At 42.3% G+C, this 9,687-nt stretch overlaps 1 long non-coding RNA gene across 1 annotated transcript; it reads left to right on the forward strand.

Annotated features, from left to right (window-relative positions):
- The first annotated feature begins 1,546 nt into the window (after positions 1–1,546).
- LOC139827941 (uncharacterized) lies at positions 1,547–9,474 on the forward strand. Its single transcript, XR_011739081.1, has 3 exons — positions 1,547–1,623; positions 2,402–2,473; positions 9,274–9,474. It is a non-coding gene; the product is annotated as an uncharacterized lncRNA (long non-coding RNA).
- Positions 9,475–9,687: the final 213 nt, after the last annotated feature.

A 9,687-nucleotide genomic window follows, 5' to 3' on the forward strand; every position in this document is an offset into this window, starting at 1 on the left:
TCCATCCTTTCCCACCTGCACGCTCCTACCTCCAGCTGCACTTCACGTTATTTTGCATTTGATCATATGGCCGTGCAATTAATGCAATCAGCCTATTGATCCTGCTGAAATGCACTGCTATCCTACAGGTCTGATGTTTGGCTGGGTCTCTGAGTTGATTCTGTTTGCCACATGATTATGCAAGTGCAACTGCTGATACAAGGCTGGTGATGAAAGGTCCAGCCAGGGTTAGAGGGGAGAGTGAGAAAGCCTCTTTCAGCATCAGCAGTCTCAGACCTGCTCGAGCTGTGGAACTGTGCCTTTAGGGCCATCTTATTTCCTGTCTGGACTTACTTTTCTTCAGGGCTTGGACCTAGTGGAGGGATGTGAGAAAGAGGTTTGACTGCATATATTTTAGCTTGTTTGTTCTTGGTTTGGCTGAAGGATGTGCCAGACAATAAGTAGCAGCACAGATCCTCTTTGTGTCACTGCAACACACCACTGGATGACCCCTGATGGGTGGTGGCTGAGGTGTGTGCATGGAAAACACTGTTACCAGCTGCATTTTCCTTTCCATCAAGGTTTACTGTAAAAATAAATACATCTTATATTGTAGAGATCCTTTTTGCATGCACAATGGATTTCTTGACTTGTCTTAAAATGAATCAGGGCTATAGGGTTTTTTTTAAGGGAAAATGTCAAAAGCCCAGGGAGTCTGGCCTGAGCCGCAGGGTTGTTAAGGAAACAAAGGAAGGATGGAGTGGGTAGATCATTACCAAATGGCCCAGCTACACGGGCCCTGCTTCCTTAATGAGCCTGACAGCATGCAATGCCACCTCTCTCTTCATATGTAAAGCTAATCCCTTGCCCTTTCTGACAGCCGGTGTTTACATTTGCAAATGAATCGATCTTCCCACATCGTTGGTGCGCAGGGAGCAGGGGGAGACCCGGCCTGCAGCATCAACCGAGCCAAGCCACGGTCCTCCCAGGGCAGCATCTGCCCCTTGTCGAGGTGTGCATCACCCCAGGAGGTGAAGGAATAAACGCCTCGGTGACAAGAATACCAATGGGGCTGTCGTCTGATGGAACTGCGGCCAGATGGAGAAGTTAGCCTAACCCCCTTGCCGACCCTGGGCAGGTGCAGAGTGTTGGCAGAGACCAGCTTTCTTCAAACACCTCTTGCTTCCATGTTGTTGCTGCACTGGGGTGAAGTTGAAGAGCTTTGTCTCTTGGGGTTGCTCTGAAATCCGAAGTTCAGGCAGTGAGGGAATGAAGGCTGAACAATTTTTCTTTCATTTCTCACCATGCCACCCACTTTTTATATGGCATTACTGTTTAATTCCAAACCCTAATACACAGATGTGAAAAGCACTTGACAAACACACACCTGAAGACTTTATCTGTGTGTGTAGTACGGCAGCAAAATAAGTGGGAGGCTCCACATCGGGATGGGTGGGCGAGCAGGAGCCTGCCAAACCGTTGTGTGTTATTCAGCATGACGGCAGTGGCTTCCATGCAAACTGGGAGTGACCCTCCTCCTGAACTTCATGAGAGCTGCCAGAGGCCAAAGCAGTCTGCTTAGAGCCATACACACAGAGCAGAGGATGGAGAATGTGGTGGTGCTCCCCAGCACTGTGGGACCGGGTAAGGCAGGGCCACAGCTGTCCCACGCTCCTCTATCCTTACAGCTTGAGGCAGGTTAGGGAGCCAAACTCACCAGAACCTAATATTTTCTGAGAAGAGACACAGGATTTGGGGGTGAGGGTGGTTTTGGTGTCTGAACTGCCCATGGCATGAGTGCTCATGAGGGGCAGACAGATGTGGATAGGGATGAGAGAGACCATAGGGTGGGGGATAAGGGCCAGTGGAAGCACCACCAGATCTCACCCTCAGGTACTGCTTGATTGAAAGCATTTTCATTAGGCAGTTGTGGTTTCTGGGGGGCCTATGTGAAAAGTAATGAGATTTTGTGTTACATTCTCATTTAATGACAACCGAGTCATTGATTTGACTAATTTGCTGGGAATGATCCTGAAATGCATTTTTGATAGAAGAATGAGCTCATCTCACCAGCATGGGATCTCACAGTAATTGCTAAACATGTTGAAGTAGGGGAGAAAAAGGTGAGAACATATGCACTGTATCCCTTCTTTTGTTTTCATGAATAAGGAGTAATACCCCTGCAAATGCAGAGGAACCAAGGAGGGAAATCACAGCCCTTCCTGCAGCACACAGCAGGGAGCCCCACGCCTGCCGCTTGGCTATTGTGTGCCTCCCAAAGAGGGGCTTGTTCTGCTGAAATGCCAGGCGTTTCTGGAACTAAGGTTATCCTCTGAGCAGAATATATAAATAAGAGATTACTTGCAAGCACTGCTGCCAGGCTTGGGTTGTAGGAAATGTTTGTTTTTGTTTCTGTCACTAGGCAGCAGGGAACCTGTCGCCTTTGTTCTGGAGGTCATACTGCTGGAGATGGCAAATATTGACATACATGGAGGTACTTTTCATTTTCATGTGTTTCTTGTTACCTCGTTCGTACTGCTGTGTGATTTTGCTTTTCTGTTCTCTTGCTTTCCAACACTTCTTTCTTTTTTTTTTTTTTTTCCGACATCCCTCCTTGAACGTTTCCCTGCACTGACTATGCTGTCCTGGGTTGCAAATGACATGACAAAACTGCAGGGGATATTAGAGTCTCATAACCCTTGCAGTGACTTGCCCCAAATGAGCTGACAGCTTCAGCTTCAGCCCAGTGCGACAGGGACAGGGGTCCACATGCCAGAGGCATTAATTAGCAGGCATGACAGGGATTCTCTTGTAGAAATTGCACTTCCCTTCTGGTCCTTTTGCAGTTGTCATTTCAGCTCAAGGTTCAGAAATGTTCCCAGGTGCTGCATACTTCATTGTATTTCTGCTTATGCTGTACCTGGCTGGTGCTTAGACAAAGAGTATTCCAGCTATCAAACATAAAAAGGAAAGGAGGAAGACGTGGAGACAAACAACTTGCCTAACATATCTTTTCTGCTTGCCAGCTTCACTTCAGTTAATTTTCTGTGATGCACTTTACACACAACCAATGTTTTCTACTTATCACTGGCCAGAGCAAATACTTGTATCTGTTATTGATCAGATCCCAAATTCAGAAACACTGTCATGCAGCTGAACTCACTGAGGTGCAGTGATCTTTCAGGAAGAAAAATAGCCATGTTAGGAAATTCTGGAAATGGTTGCACAAAATTGTAATATGGAACAAGAAAATGCAGACACAGACAATAAAAATAATGCTGGTACCATGAGCTCAGTTTTGCATAATCTTGGTGTATTTTCAGTTAATTACAATGGAAAATTGTGTTTTATCATTGGAGTAAATATTTTCAGTGCTTCTTATATACCACATGCAATAGGAATTTCTTTAACATTTGACATTCTACAAAGAAAACAGTTACCTTTGGAAATCAAAAATACATTCACAAGCGAAGGGTTGACGGAAACCCTAGAAAGACACTTCAATCTTTGAGGTAATTACTCAATATTTTGAGTAACTTGTATGTTTGATAGGGGCTGTAACTCCCATATTAACCTATTATAGCAACACACTGGCTGCGTAGTTCATATTGATGGTAATGCCAAATATTACTACCCATGGAGGCAGCTTTCAACTTCATGTATTCCTGTCACCTATTTCAGCTACATAATTTTGGTTTCCTAATGCTATGCATGGACAAACATCCCTTGCACTGATACATCATGTGCAGATAATACTTTTTTCTGCAGACTCCCTACTCTTCAGTTTATGAGCATCATTTCTGAAGCACCTCAGGAACTGCGTTGCCTTTTCAAAAAGCCATCTTGAAAATTATTGCTTTGTAACAGTCATTTAAAGTTTGTTGTGAACAAAAGACAGAACATTTGCCTGACTGGTGGCTTGATTTAGCTTCTCAGTCTATTCCTATTTGAATATCCAATTACCCCTTTGAGCTCCCATAGTCATGAGGGAAGAGAGGGGGAAAGGTACTAATCATGTTGCAATTATGATTCTTCCACTGTCCTTTCCCCTTCATCTGAAAATTATCCAGATTGGAAGTGAGTCATTAGTGAGCTGATCATGATAGCAGGTATTTGTTAATAAATATGCTGGGAACAGTTTGGATGAATAATGTTTGAGTGTTAAAGGATTGCCTCACAGGTGGCTGTGTGATTAGCCATTGACCTCATCTCTTCTTTCTGTCCCACCTGGGTGACTGAAACATCTGAAGAAGGAACAGAGAACTCTGATTACAAATTACACTTTCTGATAGAAACTGTTGGACTGATAATAACTCATCTTGCAATTCATGAAACATTCAGGTTTCACAAACCCCTCATGATTAGAGTCCTCACAGAGAAATGGCAACATGCCTGCATCATTCACAGGTTTAATTTGAGAATATAATAATAAATCAAGGTTCTTTTCATAGCAGGGTCTTGCCCTTTTGCTAGTTGTACAGGTGAAATTTTGTTCAGTGACAAGTAAGGCCAAGCACTGGGTTTGGGAGAGATCTTCCTGTAGAAAGTGATGTTGCTCTTCAAAGACTCAATATCAAAGCTGTTTCTCAAAAGGTCAATATCCTCCATCTGCAAACAGCACCCAAGGGCAGCTCTCTGATGTCAAAACATACCTGGATCAACAGAATCCATTTCCGCCAGTGCATGACAAAATGTTGCCTCAGCATCCCTGGCTGCCGCCACTCTAAATTTACCATGTCTGGGACAAGAAGTAAATCTCTGTGTGCCGGGGGAAAGCAAAGCTATTACATGTCCTTAGAAGTCTTCGAGATGCTGTCCTGATCTATGCAACCCTCCTGCACTGCAAGGCTCTTCAATAAACAATGAACTCACTCCCATCAGCCAACAATAAGGATACTTCTCCCCATTATGGAGGCGGTATAAGGACAACCTCCCGCCTTTCAGCCCTGAGGAGAGGACTCCCCCTCTGCCCACACAGCCTCAAAAGGCAGACAGACAGACAGTGACTGGGATGTGTGATGATTCTCTGTGCCTTTCTTAATGTCACAAGGGCTCTCGGCCAACTTTGTCTTTAGTCCCCATCCTCAGAAAGGTGGTTTCCAACAAACCTCACTACTGAATGAGAAGAGTATCTCAGTTGATCTAAAAAACCTGGACTAATATTGACATTGACGTTATCTCATCTGATGATTTATTTCACCCCCAGTCTTTCACAGCAGGAGAAGCTGTTCCATAACTAAGGAGATTTCATGCAGGACATAATAAGTCTGGTTTCCACCATGACAGCTCCTGATCCTGACCAATGGCAGAACAATTAATTTTTGCTGTGTGTGGCTTCTACAGATGCAGATGGGCGCTGTCACGCTAGGTAATGGACGTGCCCCCATGTCCCTGCATGGGTTGAGCTTCCTGCCTTTGGAGGGGAGTCCCTCTTCATCACTTTGGGGAGCAGCCCTGAGGGCACAGAGAGAAAGGGGAGAGAAATGCTTGTCACAGCACTACGAAAAAGGTCCCATATGATCCCTACCAATTTAAATGTGGACTTCAAATATGTTTAAAAGTGTTAAACTTTAAACTGATAGACACTTCTGTGCCACAGATAGCAGAGGGATAACAAACAGTTGCTGTGGATTAATAAAGGCACGAACAATTTGCTTCAGTTTTCTTTACTAAAAAAATATATGAGTGAAAAATGGAAAAGAAAGACAGTTTGGTGTACATAGAGGGATGAAGTTGAACGTAATATGCAACATGCTACCAAATGCATCCTTAATGCCCCGTTTTTTTCAGTGGCATTATAGCATTGAATTATTTATCAAACAGATTAACAGGGTGTACATGTATATTTAATGTAGAAATTATCATCCATTTACAGAGAGATTTTAAATTAGCACATGGGAGATGTTGCTTCCTTGGGTGTTTGCGCTACTTTATGACAGATGCCGCTCCCCAGCCTGTGAACCGCATTCTATTTTTAAATACGTTTTTCCAGGTTTTGATGCTATTGGGCAGAGGTCTAATAGAAACGTGTGCATGGACTTTGATAGGCTGAGTAACAGAAGAGAAATCGGATGGGTAGAGGTGGGGACCTCAGCGCACACAGCAGGGCCGTGCAGTGAGTGCAGGGAGGAGGACCAGGGTGCATTAACAGGAAGCCTAAAATGGCCTGATCCCACTATCCAAAAGTCTTTTGAGAGGGAAGGGACACTTGTCAAGATATGACATGGCAAGCCAGGTAACCAAGCCCTTGCATAGTCACTGTCCAAAACTGTCCAGATTTTTCATGTTTTCAGCATCAACATCTCTCTGGCTAAATTCTTACTTTATCACTGGGGTCTGCCTCTGGCACACACCACATGGTAATGGCACTGGAGCAGACCCCTAGATGTTTTAAAAATCTTAAGCTGAAGTCCAAATATGCTTCTGAAAATGAGGGTCCTATTGAGACACCTGAAGAAAATATGTATATTTTTTCTTCCCTCTCCCTCCCACAAAAACATGTGGCCACCTTTGAAAATCATACTGCTTTTTAGCTGGAAGTTGGTGTCAAATTCAATCCATCCCGGCTTAAGTATTTGGCAACAGTGTTCAAAGCTGCAGTTCAGTTTTTTAGTTTATTGTTTGCAGTTTCAGAAAGATCTGGCCTTCACAAATTTAATTTACTTTTTTTTTTCCCAAAGCTGAAAATTCCCTAAGCTGTTTTCCTGTGTCTATAAACTACAGCTCAATTATCAGAATCTGGCTTCCACGTCCACCTAGCATAAAAGTTATAGTGTTCCTCCTAAGTAGTGAAATGATGATTTCTTTGTGAAGGTTTGGTTTGAGTTATTCTGGGCAGTTCTCAAAAGAGGGGAAAAATAACAATAACAGATTACATACAGCTTGCAGCACTGTAGCTGGGGAAAGAATTGAGGTGTTAAAACTAAATATTTATAGCAAAACACTTGCTAAAATGTTCTTTACAGTAAATAATTACCAGCCTGCTTCACTCAAATTTAAAGCTCTGGCAAATGCTGGTGCCCAGGAGCCTGGTGCTCACCGAGCACAGGAGTCAGGAGACTCTCTGCCGAAACCCCTCTTGGGTCTGGGTCTCTGAAAGCAAAGTTTAGCTCATATGTTTTATTCTTATGAAAGACATTGAAAAAAACCCACAAACTCAAGCAGGTGTTGGGATGTGGTGATTTGTCTTTGGATTTTTGTTTGGTGCTCATCAATGATCTGTGTATGCTTCCTTTTCTGTTCTCTTAGAGGACAAATTCGCTTTTAATTCCCCAGAGATCCAAAATGATCTACTTATCTAAATCTGTAAAACTTTCATCTGAGGATCAAAAATTTCCTGGTGCATTAAGAATAATTAATTTACCCTGCAGGATAATGTATTTTAATCCTTTTGTGAGCTCTCCTCTCAGTTTTAAACTAGGGACACCTCTCAGCAATCTAAAAGACTTGTAAGACTTGATTCTCTCCTGCATTAATGCACACACATATTATCACTAATTGTTTAGTCTCTCTTTATTTAAATGCATAATATAGACTTCAAGCATATTATTTTATTTCCATTTCAAATTCCATATGAGTCATTATGCAGAGAGATTTGTTCACTGCTAGTTTTTAAATGTTGATATGACAGCCAGAGTTTGCCTTGGCGTTAGCTGAAGATATACACCTTTTCACCTGAGTCCAAGTGGTGAATACCTCTCACAGGGGAAAATGCTTTAGGATGAGCATTCTGTTTACCTTTTTCCCCTTCTTTTCTCTTTTATGTTACATTAGAGTTAGACTGAAATCATTATACTTGGGTGTTTTTACTTGACACTTGCATTTATTATGCCCGTAAAAGTGTCTCAAGCCATATGGGACAATATGCAAGTATTCTTATCAGAAGGCAAGTCTGTCATTATTTGACTTAAATACAGACCTCAGTAGCTTTGGGCAAACATCCCAGACCTTTGAATTTAGAGGAGTAACACTAACCTGGCATCTCTCAATGCCAGGGAGTTCAGTATACCTGCGCATAACACTTTGCTCTGCTCTCCAACCTCTCCCTGAGTTTGTCCTGTCCTCACAAACACAAGCAGAGAATGAAAATAAATGCACTTGGAACGCATAAAACCTATTGAGGCAGTGGAGTGGGAAGAAATGTTGTCGGGAAAATGGCTCAGGTTAATCTTTGTAAGGAAGTATTTCAGTTTACTTGACTCAATTGAAATGTACCTTGACAATGTCCTTCCAGTGTTCCTCATATAACATAGGACCAAGAGCATGAGCCAGGACTTAGGGCTGAGGCCGCATGACAGGCTATCCATCCTGTCTGAAAGCAACAGCATTAGCAAGATGGGTGTCCAGTCCCTGAAAAATGAGGTACATATTCTGCTTCTACTTCATATACAAATATACATATACACAAGGCTATTTGAAATGATTGACAGTTCAGAGGTGGTGGATTAAATAAGCTCTCTTGGTGATAGATGAACTCCAAAGCCATTAAAAGCTGTCCCGAAAATGAAGAGTTTTCATTTTTAAGAGGTTTGAAAATAAAAGGTTATGGGATGATGTTGGTTTTGAATGTGCTTACTTGCATTTACAGTACACATCAGCATAGGTAAACACGTATTAATGTCCACAGGACACAGGACAAATAAAAGACCATATTTCAACTGTCAGTTGCCCCAGGAGCATTCACCTCATTAATGAGGATGGTAGCTTGAATTTTTCTCTGGAGGGTAATTGAAAAGAGATGATTGAAATAGCTGGACAACAGTGACAAGTAACTTCTTAAATTCAACCAATAAACTATGTTTCATCTCTTAAAAACTCTGGGGACTGTGGTAAATTTGGTGAGGATTCTCACCAAATTGTTCTGTGAAACAGTGCTGTTAGATAAAATGGTAAATATAGGGAAAAAATAAAATACTGAATGCATTACATAGTGACCTGTGTGCCTGCAGTCACCCCCAGCGCCGCAGGGCATCCTCGCGAGGCGCTGTCAGGAGAAGGCCAGATGTGCATATTCAAGGGTGAGGTGAGGTTCACCCTGTTCTCTCTCACAGATGTAGACTGATGCTGCATCCCTGGGTAATACATGACTCCCTTCTGCTGCACTGTCACAAGTGGACAGAAATTTATACAGTGCTGAGGCTCTCTGGACACCTTGAATGCCGGATAGGAAAAGGCAAAAGGCAAACTCCTTTGTTTTTTTTGAGGTTTTGTATCACAGAACTGTAATTTATTTGATTTTATTAGTTATTATTTTATTTTATTACTTTATTTATTTTTTTCCTCTCCTTATCGCAGCCAATGATTTGCCATTACAACCAGGGCAAGCTCTATGCATTACCAGGAGATCTGGACAACATCTTTTATACAGATGGAGCACTTAGACATTACTCGCATAGTCAAAATGCAATGGATGGTTGTTTTTATTGGTAACTAACAGGAGATTTTTTTCCAAGCTGCTTGAAAAGATGATTGCATGGAAAAAGTATCACAGTGGAACAAGGCCGTGCTATTTATAGGATGAATCTGCTGAAATAATTCTTCCTGTGATAAAAACTCTTTGTCAAAATTAGCTGAATCTACACAGTATCTCCTTTGGAAGATTTAGTCAATTTAGTCAATTTTGCATGAAGAAACAGTAAGATATCATTCAAGATCACACATCAGTTCAGTGATGCGGTGTGGTTTTCACACTAGATCTTGTGGCTCTCA

Source organism: Patagioenas fasciata, chromosome 4 (genome assembly GCF_037038585.1).
Source record: "Patagioenas fasciata isolate bPatFas1 chromosome 4, bPatFas1.hap1, whole genome shotgun sequence".
NCBI lineage: Eukaryota > Metazoa > Chordata > Aves > Columbiformes > Columbidae > Patagioenas > Patagioenas fasciata.